This window comes from Pongo pygmaeus, chromosome 2 (genome assembly GCF_028885625.2).
Source record: "Pongo pygmaeus isolate AG05252 chromosome 2, NHGRI_mPonPyg2-v2.0_pri, whole genome shotgun sequence".
NCBI lineage: Eukaryota > Metazoa > Chordata > Mammalia > Primates > Hominidae > Pongo > Pongo pygmaeus.
In genome coordinates this window covers 178602790-178622276 of record NC_085930.1, presented here as the reverse complement: position 1 = coordinate 178622276, position 19487 = coordinate 178602790, and the positions used below count along the sequence as shown (strand labels likewise).

Sequence of the window (19487 nt, the reverse complement as noted above, 5' to 3'; positions counted from 1 at the left end):
TGCTGCTCAGGCAACCATTTCTAAATGTGAGTGCACCCAAGTTGCATAAATGGTTCGGAATATTCTCCGTTAGGCCAAAAGTCTTGCAGATAACGGCATCAACTCATCAGGCTCCAAGGCCCCCAGGGACTCGGGAGCAGAAGAGTTGTCACTCAAGTGGCCGAGCCAAAAACATTTATATCTGGGCGCTGTTGGATAAGTGGCATCTGCTGACAGGAACTGCTTGGAGTAAAGTTGGTTTTAAAAAATAAGCACCACAGCTCTCTGTGTTTAATACAGGACACCACAGCTATATATGCTTAATGCGGGAAGCTTTCTGAGGTGTAAAGAATGGTTAAGTAAATGAGTGGGATACCATTAATCTTGGTTTGTTTCAGCACTACATCTTTAGCAGTTGAAGGCGGGGGTGGAAAAGAAAAAGACTTGCTCCTAGCTCATAACCTGAGTGTTAAAACTGATGTCCTTCCCATTAAGGCCTGTAAACTCATTAGCACATGGCAATTTATCCTCTTTTATTTCTTCTCAATTATCCTATCATCCATTGTATCTGGATCTGATTACCCTTTCCCAGAGTCAAACATTATCTTGTAAATCATTTGCTTTAAGTCCAAGCCTGCCATTGCACAGCTTGGGATTTGCTTAGGCAGGTAATAAATCAATTAGCATTAAACCTGTGGTATCATCTATTTTCTTTCCTCGTGCTTAGAAAAAGGAACACCTGAAAACCTAGCTTAGATTACATCACATTTTTGTGTATGCTTTTGAACAATACAGAGACATTTGCTCCTATTCCAAGGGGAAGAAAAGATAAGGGAAAACAAAACAAAACAAAAAAGAAATCCAAATCCTCAGTGAGGGCCTGGAAGACTGATGGCATTACAGGTATGTGGCCCTCATATTTCAGAGGTGACATTTTTAGTAATAATTGGGAACATCTATTATTCAAACATGAACATCAGAGATTCCATTTAAGATGATAGTCTCATTTTTATCCTCAAAATACAGTTATGGAGCCTAAAAGAAGATTGTGGTTCATTTTTTTCTTCTGTTATTCTTTTATGTATGTTCTGTTTCTTAGCACACATACAAGTTGGCCTGATATGATCAGATAAGAAGAGTGAATAATTTTTAGATGACTGTCCTCTCTTCCCCTTCATATTCTAAAGGATGTCTCTTCCCCCTTTAAGTACTATACTAATTTACTTAATCATTTTATCTGCACTCCTGGAGCTAGTGCTTAATCCTTTGGCCAAGTTTCTGAACAGAGAGCCCAACCAAACAACTGTAGCTCAAAATTAAGCCCTGTGAGTTCCTAATTTAAAAGAAAAAAATCCTCTTGGGCATCTCAACAACGAGTAACCTCTCCTAAGTGAAGCCCCATCCATAGGCTATATTAATTAGTGGAGATTCTGGCCCTCCTGCCTGGGGAAGGGGTGCCTGGAAGGGACTGTGAAACACGTGGCAGGGCCCCAGCAGGGGAGCTGGTTTTAGCTGTAGAGAACAGTGGTAGAGCTGTGAACAAAGCTGGAGAACAGTGAGATTGGAGGGATTGGATGGCAATTAATAACAACTGGCTCTGGGTCTGGCTGCTGAGACAGCAGCCAGCCCAGCCCCCTGGATGTACTTTCCTCTTATACATCCTGCCACTGACCTGCCTCACATCAGGGCCTCCTGCCTGCTTCCAGTGGTTCTTCTGGTTTCAGTTCTTGGTTTTCACATTAGAAAAGCACACCCAGCAAGAACATGTGTGTGTTCTTCCTCCTATGGGTGGAGGGAAGAATCCTAATTTAGTAGTTTGTTTATTACTAATACTGGTTAAACTTTCAGTGCGTAGTATTATGGTGGGTACAGGGGTCGCAGATAACCATACAGCTATGTGGTTCCACCTTTACGGAGGGGATGATGGAAAGCACCTCTGGAATGGTGCAAAGTCCCTCCCCTAGGACAGGGAATTTGAATCATGGAGTGGGCTTGTTAAAATGCAGACTCTGATTCAGCAGGTCTGTGGTGGGTTTAGAATTTTGCATTTGCAACCAGCTCCCAGTTGACATGGATGCTGACAGTCCATGGCACTTTATATTTTCTTTTCTCATGGCAAGAGTAACTTTTCAGCCATTTACCCTATTATAGTCATTTACAAATGCATCCCTTATTTCCCACTAGGTTCCAAGCCCCTTGAAAATATACTGTTACTGACTTGGTGAATACATAATGATTAGTTGCCTTGATTTGTCAACTAGGGGGTCTGGAATCTAAACCCACTTCTGCTGCAAATGAATTTTGTGACAATGATCACTTTCACTGAAATTCCCCCATCTCTGTATTGTACAATGCAGGGAGCAGGTGTGGACTAGAATTTGGGTGTTATTTAAAAGCAAGAGCAGGACCCAGGTGTGAATGAAGGAAAAGACTCATGTAGTGATGGGTCACAGGGAACCCAAGAATGGATATAATGTCTTTAGGGCTCTAGCATTTTTTTTTCTTCCCAGGATGTGGATCCCATGTTGCCAGACCTTATAAATTTCCAAGAAGCTGGAAATCTGATTTTTTAAATTAATGTAAAAATCCTCTCGCTTTTAAGTGTTGACAAGTAAAATCATTTTTTTAAAGGAAAAGAAACACTGATAATGAAATAATAGACTTTTGCAGGCCAAAGACTGCCTATGTTTGCAGCCTCTGGCTTGGACTAGGCTCAAAAGTTTTCTACCAGCAAACACATAAGAACTACATTCACAAATAGCAGCCACGTCAAACCAATAAGAGCAACATTCATGATGGACAAACCAAACCAGTTCCAATGGTGGTTTGGAAGTGGCTGGTGTCTCAGAGCTCTGGACATAGGATCCTGAGTTTCATATATAAGACTGGTGGAAGGGGCTGTGCATTGAGCACTGGCAGGTTATATGAGCTCTCTCAAAGGTATTTGCTCCATGCATGGCTTGTAGTTGGGTTTGTTCACATGTTTACTGTTCTGGAAGTCGTGAAACATGTTTCCAGTTTTTGAGGTGGCTGTACTCACCTGTAAAATGTTCCAGAATTATGAGAGTCATTCTCATAGAGATAATGGAATTTATAGGACAATCCAAAGGAGGTGATAACTCATCAATCAGAGAGTAATAATTTTTACCTTTTAACGTCTGTGATCCCTTTAATAGGAACCACTTGTTCGACTGTCAAAGTTTTTCTCTTGATTCAGGTGCCATCACCAGCCCTGATTAGAGACTAGTACACTTTTCCCCAAAGGTGGCGCAGTATAAATGTGGAGATACACTTTATTTTACATGGATATAAATATCCCTACATTAGGGTGTGCACTTTCTTCATATAACTCTATTCGGTTGCAGGAAAGAATTGAGGGTCACAGAAGAGTATTATAAGAGCTGCATCTTCAGTAGTTCACAACAGATCCATACCTATCCATCATTTTCTGATGTTCAGTTTTTCTGACTTGAGTTCTCTGGAGCTAACCTTATAATGACACTTAGCCTATTTAAATTCTTTTCTTCCCCGTCCTTCTTAGATTGTGTAATTGTTTCATTCACATGAAGATGTGTCATGTCCTGAATTTTATATCCTGGAAAACATGTAGTAAGTCAAACTTGCTCAGACATGATGACACCACATAGACATGGCTGATTGTAAGAGGAGACAAATGGTTTAGTCTTAGATGTGAGATAAAAACTGGGGTTACTGGCAAGCATTAAATATTTATAAAGCAGCCAATCTTTGGTAGTCATCAGGGAGTGTTTCTGTATGAGGCGTGTCAGGCTTTATAATTAGTTATGGGACTTATTATTATTTGAGTTTTTTGCCATGCTATTTTCTGCCTATGAAGGAAAGAAATATTGTTTGAGAAAGTGGTCACTTTTCAGTTTTTAAACTTTTGAATAACAATTTATGTGACAGACTCAATCTAGTAGTGACTTTGAATTTTTTTAAATTGCATTTTCAAGGATAGCGTTGCACCAAAATAAAGATCATGAACTTTAGTGTAAGATAAAAATAATTCTAAACGTAGGTATCTTCATCTGTCTTAAAGCTTTCTCCATTAGGAATAATAAAAACAAAATAAAAGACACAAAGCAAACCTCACATTTTCTTCTGGAAAACACTGTACTTTTGATTCTTAGCAGAAATGGCCTTGTTAATACTTATGGCATTTGTAAATATAACTAAGAAAGGGCTTTTTTTTTTTTTTTTTTTTTTTTTTTTCCTGAAAGAAAGTTGCTACATTACCGTCATAAGTTTCTAAAAACTCTTAAGGGAGAGGAAAAGAAAAAAATCCTCCAAACCTTAATAAAAGTTCCCAGCAAAACCATTAGGGATTTCAATTATGAAGCTGTTCTCAAGACTCTTGTAAAGGTTATTTGTTGAACAATTTCTCTCTGACGGTGTATGACAAATTACTCGCTTGGCACTGTAAATGATGCACAAGCCTTTTAATTAGAATATAGCACTCCATATCTTTAAGACCTTCTAACATTTCTTAGTTAATATTATTCCTCATGAGCCTTTCCAAAGAAATGAGGACTTGTTTGTAGAGTTGAAATGGGTGATGGAGGAGGCTGGACAGAGACCTTGCACAGGGCTGGGAATATCCAGAAGCCACACAAAGAAAGGAAGGCTCTGACCCCAACAAGTTTTGATTGCAAAGGCGACTCTGATAACAAGAGTTTTTTTTATTATCCATTGCTTTTAGCCTTATTTACCATCAGGCTCTCTTGCCACAAGCATGCTTTTTAGTTCTGACAGCCCTGAATTATGGCCATTGTGGGATCCTATCTCATTAACTGAAATGGGAGAATAAAACATCAAACAATCATAAAAATAGTTTGGCACTGTGAAACCACTTAGGAGCAGCTGTCAAACAGGTTGGAAGATAAACTTCTAAATAAAAAGAATAGAGAGAGCTGCAGTGTCCTGCCATATGCTTCCTCGGCATTATAGACGCCTTAATAATATGAAGTGCCCGTGTTTATGCAGAATAGGCCAGACACTCCACATATGATATTGATTATGTCTTAACCCCAATTTAGTAAAGACCTACTCCTCCTTTTCCTAATCAGATATTGCAGAAGCAGTTTTCTGAAAGAAAAAAATGTCCCTAATGCCAAGCCATATTTTATCTGCGAAGGCTGTGGCGGGAGATAGGGCTTTGTCTTGCCTGTCATTGTGGCTAGGAGCCCAGTTTTAGGACAGCAAGGCCCCTCTGGGGCTCTTCTCCAGCAGTTTCCATCCAGCGATTCAAAAACATACATCTTTATCAAGCTGTTGTTGTCAGACAACATTAGATAATTAATAGGCCATTTGTCAGCCTGCACAAAACATGTTAAAATCCCAAACACAATCAGGATAAATATAGTTGCTTGCTCTCTGAAGGCTTTTTGTTCTGTCATGCAGCCATTGCAGGCAGATATTTGCTATTAAATGGACTCATTATTAATCACATCTAATGTTAATTAATTAACCACCTCTGTATATTGAGGGCTCTCTGTGACTTTCAATTGCTTTAAGAAGCTAATTGGTAACTTAGCAGTTTACATCTAAGTTACTATTTCTCATTCCATTCATGTCAGGATTTTATTCGGTGAAATATATTTGTTTGCATTTCAGAAATTTCCCCTAAAAAGCCAACAGTTAAGGGTCTGTGTATAACTATGCAAAAAGTGATTAGGGAATGAAAGCTATGCAAAAATATGTAGCTGCCATTGCTTTTTCTCATGACTAGCTTATTGAAAAGAATTTTTTTGTTATTTTCAAACCTTACAGAAAAATAGAAATATTCAAATCTAATTTTTAGTAGATGATGAAAATAAGGACGATACCCAGGGTTAGCCAAATTAGGTATTCATTCATTCACTCACTCATGCAAGAAATATATGGCAAGTATGTGTGCTCAGCTATTGGTCAATTCTAGGTCTTGTCGGAAACCTGGGCCCTCTGAAGCCAGCGCAGAACTGCATTTTAGTTGTTTGAAACTGTGAGCTACTATAAAGCAGGGACTTGACATCCATGATACACGTCCCCTTTGTGTCTAGTACTGTGTTCCTTTACGTGGTAGATGCTGAGTTTGTATTCCTAGAACTGAATCAACAAATTCCAATACAATATATATATCTTCTAAATTCTGATTGACTCATGAAGGAAGATGCATAATGTAATTAACAGAAATAATAATATCAACATTGATCCGTCATAGATTTATGTAGTGCATTTCAGTTTACCAATGGATTTCCCATATGTTAACATTTAATTTTTAAAATGTTAACTTATTTAATTTAAAAATTTTTAACAATCATTTTTGACCTACAAATAAGCAAAAGGCCTGTGTTTCCTAAGCAGGCTCAAGCTTGACCTCTATCACTTGGCCTTTCAAAGAAATCAGCTTTGCTCTGCCAGTCTACCAAGTCGTAGTTGGGCATGCAGCCATGAGTAGTGATGACCTGGCTTACCACAGCGTCTGAGAATATTGATTGATGTCTATTGGAAGATTTGATCCATTCAAAGTTTTTAAAAAATTGATGGCTATTATTTGGGAAGGACTACCTTGAGAGATCACATGTATAAAAAAGCATGACTAGAGACTAGTACTTTGAGAAGAGGAATTATTTGAACATTTTATCAGATAAACAGACAAGCAGAAGTAAGGGGAAAAACAATTCCCCATCTTTGTGCTTTAAATTATCAGTTAGCAGTGGGGCTTTATGCCTCAGTTTAAGGCAAACCATGTCTATTTTAAACATGCTCACATGGTAGCTTTTTTCCACATCTATTATGAAAATATTTTTAATGTCTTCTGTAATTCTTATTCATATGTAATTATGAATGTCTCACCAAGTGATAGAAATTTTGTGTAAACTGTATTTTACATAGAAATAAAAATCACAAAATAATTACATAGAAATAAAAATCATAAGAATCATAAGAATCATCAATGGTATAATACACTAAAGACATCTCTCTAAAGTGTAGCATACAAAATATAATTTATAACATTGCTCATTGAGACCTAGAATATTTTCCCTCGCTATCTGGAACTTGTTAGAAATAGGCATAAGAAAGAATGGGACATTTTCCCACAGTTGATGACATGGATGGTGGAGTACCTGGAGATATATGTAGTGTTAAACAAACAGGTGAACATGTAACAAGCAAACCAAAGAACCAACAGCCAAGCCAGAGCTTTCTATCTACTTTCCCTTCTCTTTATAACCACTGGAACCTCTTCACAGCTAAGATGGTTAATATTTTCATAGTACATATTCCTATTCATATTTACAAGTAGAGTTCTTTTTATGTATAAGACTTTTTTTTTACAGAATACTTTTTAAATTGGAAATAAGATGCTGTACACTTGTGAATATCACATTTTGCTTTTTTTTTTTTTTTTACCATCTTAACTAAGGTCTAAATGAAAGACAGAGAGAGAGAGAAGTATTTTCAGTCCAAATACATAGGGCATGAAAATCTCACACACACATGCATAGAACAACTTCAGAGCTTAAATTGTTTTATCCCTGTTGAAGGGCTGTTGTTGAATTATACGTACGGTGGAGAAAGATGACTGGATTAAAAAAAAGTCCTTTAGCTAACAAAGATCTAGATTGGAATTTAACTTGAACCAATCTGAGTGATATTCCAGAGGCTTTTATTGCTGGAAATAATATTGAATGGAAAACAGTTACGCTAAGTGGAAATGTTTTATATCATAGGTTGCCATACTCTAGATTATAATTATATGGCTTTTGCATTCGATTCCCATTATGAACTTGTGAAAGATCCTTTTCTTCTTACCCAGAGTCTTGGCCTCATTTGCAATAACAGCTCCTGATGCACAGGTTTTGTGAAAGTCTCTGCTTTTACTTTTTTAAGGTAAACTCAGTGGTATGTATGTGTAAGGAAGTAGGGAGATTGGCCATGTTGACTAAATCCACTGTCAGGATCTGTGTGTTTTCACGCTCTCTCTCTGAGGTAAAAAATGAAGGCTCCCTTCAAGAGAACACAGCGTGACTACTCCAACTGTCTTCTCTGGCCTCTTTTTTTGTCATCATTTTTTTTTCGTTTTGTCCTGAAGATGTAAGCTGCTGTTGTCTAGAGGGAGCGGAAAAGGTTTTTCCTAGGGATGTTAATTTCAAGGCTGAGTAGTTTCCAGTCACCAGGCCTTGCTAGAAGTTTCCTTCAAGATTTGCCTGGAGGCAGCAGGGGCCTATTTGTCTCACCTGCAAGGAACATGGCCTTAAAAAAAATAACAAGAACTTTTGGAAGCTTTTTTAATTAGCACCTTGGAGTCTTTGGCTTTAGACTGCTTATTTGTTAATTCTTGTGGTGATTTTCTTCCTGGTGCTGTGTGTTTAAAGTATTAAATCATGAACTTCCCATACAGTCTTCAAAGCTTTTTACTCAAGTGGCCAAATAGGTTTATGTTAGTGTCTTGAGCATGACACATATTTCAGAAATAATATTTGTTCTGGCATAGCCTAATAACTATAAAATTGAGATGCAAACCAGAAAAAATTTCTTTAAAGTCCGTAATGCCATTTTAGAGGGAAATATTCTTTATTCCCTAGACAGAGTAAGAAGCTGCTCTTGTCCAAATTTTGAGTTGTGAAACCTTCAGACATAAAAGAAAGCAAAATTGTTGACATGTCATTGGGACATAACTTTTCTCCCCAGTGTTTCTTTGTTGTGGAGAGAATAAGGAAAAATAAAACAGCAGCAATCTTTCTACAATATTCTTACAGAGGAAAAAGAATTAGAGGGAATATGCTACCCAAGTTTACACCTGCTTTGTACCTCTTTGGTCTCAAGTTTGACACCATTAAGGAAAGTGAGGATTTCAGCCAATCACAGCTGATGGTTTCATTGCATTTCTTTTTTTCCGATGGTATCACATCCTATATTTCTTTACATATTGTCTCAGACATACATGCATGTTGTTGGATAATGGGATATTCAACATAGCTTACCGCCACCCCACCAAATTATTAAGCTATTTCAAAACAAGAAATAATGCTGAGGGAAAATTTGTATTAGCTTGATTGATTATCTTATTTTAATCCATATTAAAGCTTTAAGTCTCTAGGTGTGGCTCTTTACTTCTAACACCTCATAAATTATAGCTATAATGAAGCAGTCATTTATCCTGAGCTGATGATAAATGGCTTGCCCTAGGAGGAACTAAAGAATAGGCAAGTAGATCATTTTCATATTTGGTGAAAACAATATTAAGTACCCAGACCTCAGTGATTGCCCTAATAAATGAATAATCTGAGGTGAGGGGCTTGGCAGTCAGTGTAAAAAATAACCTGAGCTTTCTCTGTCATTTGTCAGGCTTTGCTATGACAGCATGCATTATGGGTAAATGAGCAATCAGCAAGAACTATGTTATGGCTGGGATGTTTTTGAGAAATTTATCATATGCACTGCTTAGTACCTTAAGACCTTAAGGCTTAATGGCTATAGTGCATGACTGCAAGTGAGCACAGTTCCTATTTACCGTGGTATGCTTCATTTGTGCTCCATCTCTCACCTTAAAGAAAGAAAAGACCTTTCGTGATTGAGCTTCATTTGGCTTTGCTTTTAAAACTTTAAGGTCTTTATATGATGTTCTCTCTGTTGACAGATACTACTCCTGGTAGATTGGCTAAAGGAGATTTTGGAGACGCGATTTCAAATAAAATTTCAGGGTCAAAAATTTATCATGGTTTGGATAAATTCAAAGTCTGGATTCCAGTGTACCTGAAGCCAAATGTATTATGGAAAGTGACATTACCTCCTTATAATAGTATTAAATATTTAATGGTACCTAAGAATTAAATGATTTTCCACCCTCCTCAAACCACCGAACAGTTGTTCTCTTTCATTTATTATGGAATTGGAAATAATCAAGAGTAGTTGAGATGTGAATGCTTCATTGGAATTATACAATGTGTTATGACAATGTCTGGCTCATTATGGTTTGCTGCCATATGCAGTGAAAAAGGAAATCAGGATGCAAACTCCTCTTTCCAGGCCAGGGGTCTCACATGCACACTCCTGTGGATGCTATTCTAAAATATTTGATTAAAGAGAATGTGACTTTACCAGTACCTCTCCTGCCATAATATCCCAAATTTACAGGTGCCTTTGAAGTTAGATGTACACCGAATTAAAAATCTGGCTTTACCCCTAGTTGGATAAGTTTGTTTATTAATTACTCTGAACATCATTTTACTCCTGTGTAAAATGGTGAAAATACTGTCTTGAAGGATTGTTGTGTGGCACAAATGGGATAATGTATAGAAGATGCTTAGCATGTGATGGGTGACCTATAAATAAATACTAAGTTAGTTCTATATCTTCTTAAAATCCTGGTCAGGCACCTAAGCATTCTCACAATGTATAACACGAGTGACATTTTACAAGATATGGTAGCAAGGCTAGTTGCTCAGTATATTAGATTAAGGAGCTCATGAGACAAATTCAATTACATGAAAATATTTTTTGAATGTCTACTATAGGTCAGGTTCCAGTGATGACCTAAAGATCACTTCGCCATTGGTCACCATCATCACTGTAATAGCTTCTAATTTCTCCCCTCTCCTAGCTCTCATCCACAGCAGTTTCCAGTGGAATTTCCAAACTACAGATCTGACTACACCATGACTCCTAGTTGCCCAGCCATTTAGCACCACAAACAAGGGTTTAAATAATATACTTCTGACATACCATTTCAGCTTCATATCTTGCCTTCTCTTTTGTGCCTATATTCCAGCTATGCAGAATTACTCACCAATCTTTCATTTGTAGGTCACATTTGTGCTTTTTCTTTGCCTAGGATGTACTTCCTTCCACTCAATTGTCTTGGCATGGCCAAATCCTCGTTCGAGATGTATTTCAAATTTGAGCTCTGGTGTGTAGCCTTTCCAGTCTTTCCAGGTTGAGATGGTTTCTTCCTCTTAGTTGTTTCCTGAATACTTTGTGTGTAATAAACCACTCATCATGTTGTGCTGTAAACATCTGTTTGTGTGCTCTGCTTCCCACTACGGATTCCTTGAAGACAGTGACAGAGTTGACATTTTTACTTCTAGAAATTAACATGGTACCTGGAACACAGTAGACGCTTTATAAAGGTACTTTGTAAACATAAGAATCAATGAGAAAGGTATGATTCTGCCTTTCTTTGGGCATCTCAAACTGAGAGTCAGAAAAGTTCTCGGTGGGGGGAGATAGTAGATAACCATCCACCTCTTCCTGTGATCGTAATCTACAAAGCCCTACATCCTGCATTATTCATCAGTTCCCTCCCCCAATCAACTAAAATTTACAAAATGCCTGCCTTTGCCTGGCCGCCTTCTAGCTTCTGAATGAGAAGGTGAATTTTTGTAGGAGAAGATGGAAGTGGAGCAGGAGAACTCTAGGGCATGGGTGGCAGAGGGCACCAATAAGACTTAATTCTTCCACCCTTGGGAATTGTAGACATCTTCACAAGGGGTCAAGAAACTGGGTGGTTCAGAGCAATTTCCTTTACATCTCAAGGATGAGGAAGACTTTAACTAATGTAGAATCTTCTAGATTGTAGGTAAAATGAAGGAGTTGGATTTCAGTATTTTATAATAAGGATCCCTTTTCATAACATAAAAAATTCTTAGACCTTTAAGTATTTATTTGTTGACAAAATTATACTGAAAAAAACTGAAAATTCAGTAACTGTGAATTAATTTTCCACTTAGTGAACCACAATGGCATGCGCAGGGAGTGCCTAAAGCTTGGTGCACCCCTGAACAAACCATCCTGATAGGGATGAGGGCAGTAGAACTGCATAGTCATTAGGAGCATGGGCTTTTGAATCAGCCAGACTTGGGTTCAAATGTTGGTTCTGACACCAGGTGTTTGATCATGAGAAGCTCTCTCAGTCTTAATTTCCTTATCTGAAAAAACAGTAATAGTGACCTCACAGTGGGTGCTGGTGTGGGATTTAAGATAATAAAGGTAGATAAAGATAACGCACAACACACAGAACTACTATCCACTTAATTATCAGGAATGAGAGGGTAGCTTAGCAAGTTCTATGATGTAAACTCAGGGCGAGGTGGCTCTGTGGAAGACCAGGCTTATTTGTGTAGAGTGGAGAGTGTCTGTATTAGTTCGGTTTTATGCTGCTGATAAAGACATACCTGAGACTAGGAAGAAAAAAAGGTTTAATTGGACTTACAGTTCCACATGGCTGGGGAGGCCTCTGAATCATGGCAGGGCAAGTGGCAAGAGAAAATGAGGAAGAAGCAAAAGCGGAAACTCCTGATAAACCCATCAGATCTCATGAGACGTATTCACTATCATGAGAATAGCAAGGGAAAGACTGGCCCCCATGATTCAATTACCTCCCCCCTGGGTCCCTCCCACAACATGTGGGAATTCTAAGAGATACAAATCAAGTTGAGATTTGGGTGGGGATACAGCCAAACCACATCATTCCACCCATGGCCACTCCAAGTCTCATGTCCTCACATTTCAAAACCAATCATGCCTTCTCAACAGTCCCCCAATGTCTTAACTAATTTCAGCATTAACTCAAAAGTCCACAGTCCAAAGTCTCATCTGAAACAAGGCAACTCCCTTCCACCTATGAGCCTGTGAAATCAAAAACAACCTAGTTGCTTCCTAGATACAATGGGGGTACAGGCATTAGGTAGATACAGCCATTCCAAATGGGAGAAACTGGCCAAAACAAAGGGGTTACAGGGCCCATGCAAGTCCAAAATCCAGTGGAGTAGTCAAATTTAAAGCTCCAAAATGATCTCCTTTGACTCCAGGTCTCACATCCAGGTTATGCTGATGCAAGAGGGGGTTCCCGTGGTCTTAGGCAGCTCTGCCCCTGTGGCTTTGCAGGGTAGAGCCTCTCTCTTGACTGCTTTTATGGGCTGGCAACTTTTCCAGGTGCACAGGGCAAGCTGTTGGTGCATCTACCAACAGCTTGTTGGGTTCTGGAGGATGGTGGTCCTCTTCTCACAGCCCCCACACAGAATCCCTACTGGGACACTGTCTAGTGGAGCTGTGAGCCCACATTTCCCTACCACACTGCCCTAGCAGAGGTTCTCCGTGAGGGCCCTGCCCCTGCAGCAAACTTTTGCCTGGGCATCCAGGCATTTCCATACATCTTCTAAAATCTAGGCAGAGGTTCCCAAACCTCAATTCGTAACTTCTGTGCACTCACAGGCTCAATGCCATGTGGAAGCTGCCAAGACTTGGGGCTTCCACCCTCTGAAGCTACAGCCCAAGCTCTATGTTTGTCCCTTTCAGCCATGGCTGGAGTGGCTTGGACACAGGGCACCAAATTCCTAGACTGCAAACAGCATGGGGACCCTGGGCCCACACACAAAACCACTTTTTCCTCCTGAGCCTCCAGGCCTGTGATGGGAGGGGCTGCCATGAAGGTCTCTGACATGGCCTGGTTACATTTTCCCCATGGTCTTGCTACTTATGCAAATTTCTGCAGTTGGCTTGAGTTTCTCCTCAAAAAATGGGTTTTTCTTTTCTACTGCATCATCAGGCTGCAAATTTTCTGAACTTTTATGCTCTGTTTCCCTTTTAAAGTGGAATGCTTTTAACAGTACCCAAGTCACCTCTTGAATGCTTATCTGCTTAGAAATTTCTTCTGCCAGATACCCTAAATCATCTCTCTCAAGTTCAAAGTTCCACAAATCTCTAGGGCAGGGGCAAAATGCCTCCAGTCTCTTTGCTAAAACATAGTAAGAGTCACCTTTGCTCCAGTTTCCAACAAGTTCTTCATCTCCATCTGAGACCACCTCAGTCTGGATCTTATTGTTCATATCACTATTAGCATTTTTATCAAAGCCATTCAACAAGTCTCTAGGAGGTTCCAAGGTTTCCCACATTTTCCTGTCTTCTTCTGAGTCCTCCAAACTGTTCCAACCTCTGCCTGTTACCCAGTTCCAAAGTCACTTCCACGTTATCGGGTATGTTTTCAGCAACACCCCACTCTACTGGTACCAATTTACTTGTTTTCATGCTGCTGATAAAGATATACCCGAGACTGGGAAGAATAAAAGGTTTAATTGAGCTTACAGTTCCACATGACTGGGGAAACCTCAGAATCATGGCGAGGGGTGAAAGGCACTTCTTACGTGGTGGCAGCAAGAGAAAATGAGGAAGAGGCAAAAACGGAAACCCCTGATAAACCCGTCAGATCTCGTGAGACCTATTCACTATCATGAGAATAGCACGGGAAGGACCAGCCCCCATGACTCAATTACCTCCCCCTGGGTTTCTTGGACAATGCATGGGAATTCTGGGAGATACAATTCAAGTGGATATTTGGGTGGGGACACAGCCAAACCATATCAGTGTTGCTCATGCAAGTTTGATGGGGATTGTCTAGAAATCTGTGACGAGAAGGATGGGCTATGTTGTGACACATCTGGTAAAGGCTTTCAGGTATTTTCCTTGATGTGAGAACTGAGAGTCCTCATAAGATTTGAGAGTAGGTGACAAGATCAAAATGATACTTCAGGAACTCTGAAAAAGATCTGGAAGTAGACGGTAAGAGAGACAGTGCAAAGGGTAACTTAAACATGTTTCTGAAGTGATCTGCTATCAGTACGAAAAAAGAGCCCTGTGATGTGGTTACGAGAAACTTATGAAAGAGTGAGTTTGGGGATGAAAATGTGGGGATTATAAGAAATTCTGTATTTAGTGGGATTTAATGTGAAAAGGGCTCACAGACCTCAAGAGAGTGGAAGAGCCAGAGCTAACTATCTAGTGCTGGGAGTCCTCTTCTGTCCTCAGAGAGAACTGAAGCAGTTGTTCAGAGTAGCTGGACTTTTCCCTCTGCTCCTCAGTGAGGGATTGCTAAAATAAAAGCCCAAACTGAGCTCTGCTGGGTTTTCAGATGAGCAGGGCAAGCATCAGACCCAGCACTGTCAGTGGGAAACAGCGGAAGAGTATTGAGAGGAGATGAGCCTCTTCAAACAGGAGAATGAAGAATAAAATAAATGCCATGGGATTGGATAAGATGGAGGCTGTTGGCAAAGTCAGAGAAGGGCTTTTCATGGAATGATGAGAACAGAAGACAGGTTAAAGCCTTAACTATTTGGGGGCAGATAAAGAAGGCATTCTGTTTTTTGTTTTGTTTCCCTGCTTCTTAACACTGTGATTGGTTCCTAAGATGGGCAAAGATATTACAATATAAACATGGGTATTTAATGCAAACCTATTTCATAGTTCACAATAGGTCTGGGGGGAGATTGGGGCTACATTTCTTCCCCCTTCCCTTCCCCCCACAGAGAGTAGTGCAGTGCCTTAAACACCACAATAAAATATTTTATGACTGAGTGAGGGTAATGAAGGGACCTAATGTGAGGGGCATGAATGGAATCTTTGATAGCATTTGGAAGAGAGTCAAGGAACCTGCTCACAGGGAAGAGACCCCACTGGAATTTCCATTTGCAATATATTCTTTTCCATGGGATACCAAGAAATTTCAAAGCAGATTGGAAGGGAGAAATCCCAGTTCTGGTAGATACTTTCAAATGTTATGAGTAGAAAACATAATCTTTATAAACTCATTGTGAATTTTTTTTTTTTTTTGACGCTGTGGTGGAATAACTCCTCTTTCAAGGGGCTTATTCACTGAAATTCAGCAGACAGTTACTGAGCACCTACTGAATGTTAGACACTGGACTATGTTCCGTGGAAGTGTTGAAAAGAATACAGACCTCCATTCAAATGACTGTAATAGAAAGCAATGTATTAGGGCCATAAAGATACTACTCCATTTGACCAATTCTGTATTCAGGGTCAAAAACTGTAAATAGAAAAAAATGTGAAAACCTTATTGATGGTGGTGTTTCCAAAGTCGTGGGGCACCTTGAGTCCAGTAGTAGAAAAGAGATCACGAAAACTGTTTCTGTGCCTTCATCTGCAATAGCCTCACTTTTAGAAAACTCTTCTCATTTATTTGTTTTGCCTGTTTGCCTCTTTTGATGTCTTTATTCTTCCACTAAAAGTTAGTGGTCATTGTCTCTACAATCTCCTTAATATATGGTTCTTTGACATGAAACATCTGAAGCTTCCTTTCCTGGCATGGAAGAGATTACATTAGTATACCCACCTAATTAGGATGCTTACCTGCCTAGTCACTATGGATATTTTTATCTTGTTACTAGCAACCTCTTATGTTTTCTGTGCTTACTAGAAAATAAAAGCAGAATGTTAAAACTCTCTGATTCATACTTTAATGGCATATAGAAGTTACTCATAAGAAGTGTAACACAAGCCTGGGCAAGGTGGCTTACACCCTGATCCCAGCACTTTGGGAGACGGAGGTAGGCAGATCATCTGAGGTCAGGAGTTCGAGACCAGCCTGGACAACATGGTGAAACCCCGTCTCCACTAAAAATACAAAAATTAGCTGGGCATGGTGGTGCATGCCTATAGTCCCAGGTCCTTAGGAGGCTCAGGCAGGAGAATTGTGTGAACCCGGGAGGTGGGGGTTGCAGTGAGCCAAGATCATGTCACTGCACTACAGCCTGGCCAACATAGTGAAACTCTGTCTCTACTAAAAATACAAAAATTGGCTGGATATGGTGGCTTACGCCTGTAATCCCAACACTTTTGGAGGCTGGGGTGGGTGGATCACCTGAGGTCAGGAGTCTGAGACCAGCCTGGCCAAAATGGTGAAACCCTGTCTCTACTAAAAATACAAAAATTAGCTGGGTGTGGTGGCATGTGCCTGTAATCCCAGCTACTCAGGAGGCTGAGGTAGGAAAATTGCTTAAACCTGTGAGGTGGATGTTGCAATGAGCTGAGATTCTGAGATTGTGCCACTGTACTCCGGCCTGGGCAACAGAGAGAGACTCCATCTCAAAACAAAACAAAACAAAGCAAAACAAAACAAAACAAAACAAAACAAAACATTAACCAGGTGTAGTGGTGGGTGCCTGTAATCCCAGCTACTTAGGAGTCTGGGGCAGGAGAATCACATGAACCCGGGAGGTGGAGGTTGCAGTGCGCTGAGATTGCACCACTGCACTCCAGCCTGGGTGACAGAGCAAGATCTCCTTTTTTTTTTTTTTTTTTTTTAAAAAAAAAAAAAGGAAGAGAAGAAGAAGTGTAACACAGCTAAAAAAAGCATCTTTTATTTCTGATATTCCCATCTGCCAAAAATTTTATGCATATTTGACATAATTGCAGACAGGTCCATTGTAACAACTGAAGTCTTTCTACGTGCACATAATACCATGGTGTTATCTGAGATTTGAGATGTTGTACATCTCAAATTTGCTAAGGAAATGGAAAATGAGCACTTTTCTGTCTCCTACAGTCTTTCAATTTTTTGATAAAGATAGAATTCTTGGGTTTGGTGAAAGGGACATATGCTTACTAGTATATGTCAGTGAATGTGCTAACTGGCTTGTACTGGTTCAGAGTTTTAAAAATGGGTATGATTCAAATATTTAAGTTGCTATATACACTCAAAGTATTGTTTGGTGGTAGAAATTATTATTATCGTAAAATTTTTCATTTGGTACAAAATCTTTGTCATACAGCACAGAAACGTGAATATCTTGGTTGTGCTGCTTTAGAGATGAAGGTTCTGTCCAAGGCACCAATGGCTTGAATTTCTCCTGGAGAGCCGTGGACTCTGTCTGTCCACTCAGCTCAGGCTGAGCTGTCACATCAGACATCTTGGGAAATGGCTGCACGTGTGTCTACCCAGGCTGCCCAGAGCAATGTCTAGGATTATTAGACTCATTGTTATCTTTATTCCTCATGTCAGTGCAGTTTCTGCTCCTCTAGGTTATTTAAACTATTTGGGAAATTAATTGTGCACCTAAGGTATGGTCAGCTCTGCAGATAGGAGGATCAGCTGGCCTCTGTGCCTTTAATGAGATGAAATTTTCTCAGTGATCCTGGCATTTAATCCTTGGTAAACCACCCAACATGAATCTTTCTTCATATCCAGAGGTGATTACTTGACTGTTGGGTCTGGGGTCAGCTGTCTAAACTGGTGGAGAAAAGGGGCTAGTTGTGTTTAATTTCTCATCTCCCCCTCCCAACATCACCAATATGAAGGGGAAAGAGAAGTTGTTTCCTTCAGAAGCTTTGGAGGGCATATGGTTTATCCCTAAAAAGATGAGCAATGATAACAGATCTCATTACAAGTGTGACAATTGTAACTTGACATGAAATAATCCAAACCTTGTCAATTCACTCAAGTGCAAACTATTTAGAGTGTCATCTTCCCCCACCCCAACCCCACTCCCTCCTCCCACCCCATCCCCAACCCTTCTAGCACCTTACATGCCAACAGGCTTCCATCTTCCTTCAATCCCTTGCTCATTGGGTTTCCCCTGCCTGGAATGCTTTTCTTGGACCTCCACTTGGCAAATTTTACTCATCTTCCAAGGCTTCCTCCATGAAACCTTCCATGGCCCCAGCATGGGCTCCACAACCTCTCTGTTTTGATTTTCTGTCTATTAAAGCATTTGGCATTTCAACAAGAAGGCTTCCCAACAGGATTGTGAGCTGTGTACAGCCAAGCAAAATTTTCTTAATTATTATTATTTTATTATATAATTCTTGATATATTGAAAAGAATATATATATACATATAAAACATAATATATATGATATATATAGAAGTAATGGAATACAAAAATAAAATGAACACTTGTGAACTCACTGCCTAACTCAGGAAGTGGAACACAACCAAATTATTTTATCTCTCTATGTGCATTTTCCCTATTTCACTCTTCTGCCTTACTCTAGAAGTAAGCCCTCCTCCAAACTTTAGTCATTTTTCAACTTTAAAAAGTTGTTTTATTGCTTATGTATGTATTACCAAACAATATATTGTTTGGCTTTGCTTGTTTTTGAGTTAGAAATTTTTTCCTAGGTCTTGCTTTTCTACATGCAATATTTTGTTTCCAAGATTCACCCATGTTATTCATTTTCACTGTTGTATAATATTTCATTCTGTGACTATACCACCGTTTATTTATTCATTTTCTTGTGGATGTGTCTTTTGGGTTTGCAGTTTTTCATATAAGGAATGTGGACAAGAACAGCCTCAAACACGTCTTCTAGTATGTACATACAAGACTGGAATTGGCATGTCAGGGATATAGCACAAGATACTACAATATTGTTTGGAAGTAATTGTGCCAATTTACACACACACCAGCAATGTGCAAGAGTTTATGCATTCTTCACATATTTATACCACTTGGTATTACCCTATTTGCCAATCTAGGAGACGTAAAATACTATCTCATTATAGCCTTAATTTGTATTTGATTTCACATGTTTGTGGACCTTTTGTGTTTCCTATTTAGTGAAATCCTGTTTATGTCTATGGCCTATTTTAACACTGAGTTTTTGTTTTAGTCTTATTTATTTTAGAAGTATTCTGGATACTAATATATTCTGGATACTAATATTTAATAATATATTAACTATATTAATATTCCATAATATTCATAATATTA

General features: G+C 39.2%; 1 protein-coding gene and 1 long non-coding RNA gene across 13 annotated transcripts in view; one reads left to right on the top strand and one right to left on the bottom strand.

The window, feature by feature from the left end:
- LOC129033641 (uncharacterized) overlaps positions 1-10776 on the bottom strand; it is a 28999-nt gene extending 18223 nt beyond the window's left edge. The window contains exon 1 of the long non-coding RNA XR_008501635.1: positions 10708-10776. This is a non-coding gene — a long non-coding RNA (uncharacterized LOC129033641). The remainder of the gene's footprint in view (positions 1-10707) is intronic.
- MECOM (MDS1 and EVI1 complex locus) overlaps positions 1-19487 on the top strand; it is a 581780-nt gene that overhangs the window by 203260 nt on the left and 359033 nt on the right. The gene's annotated exons all lie outside the window — the stretch shown is intronic.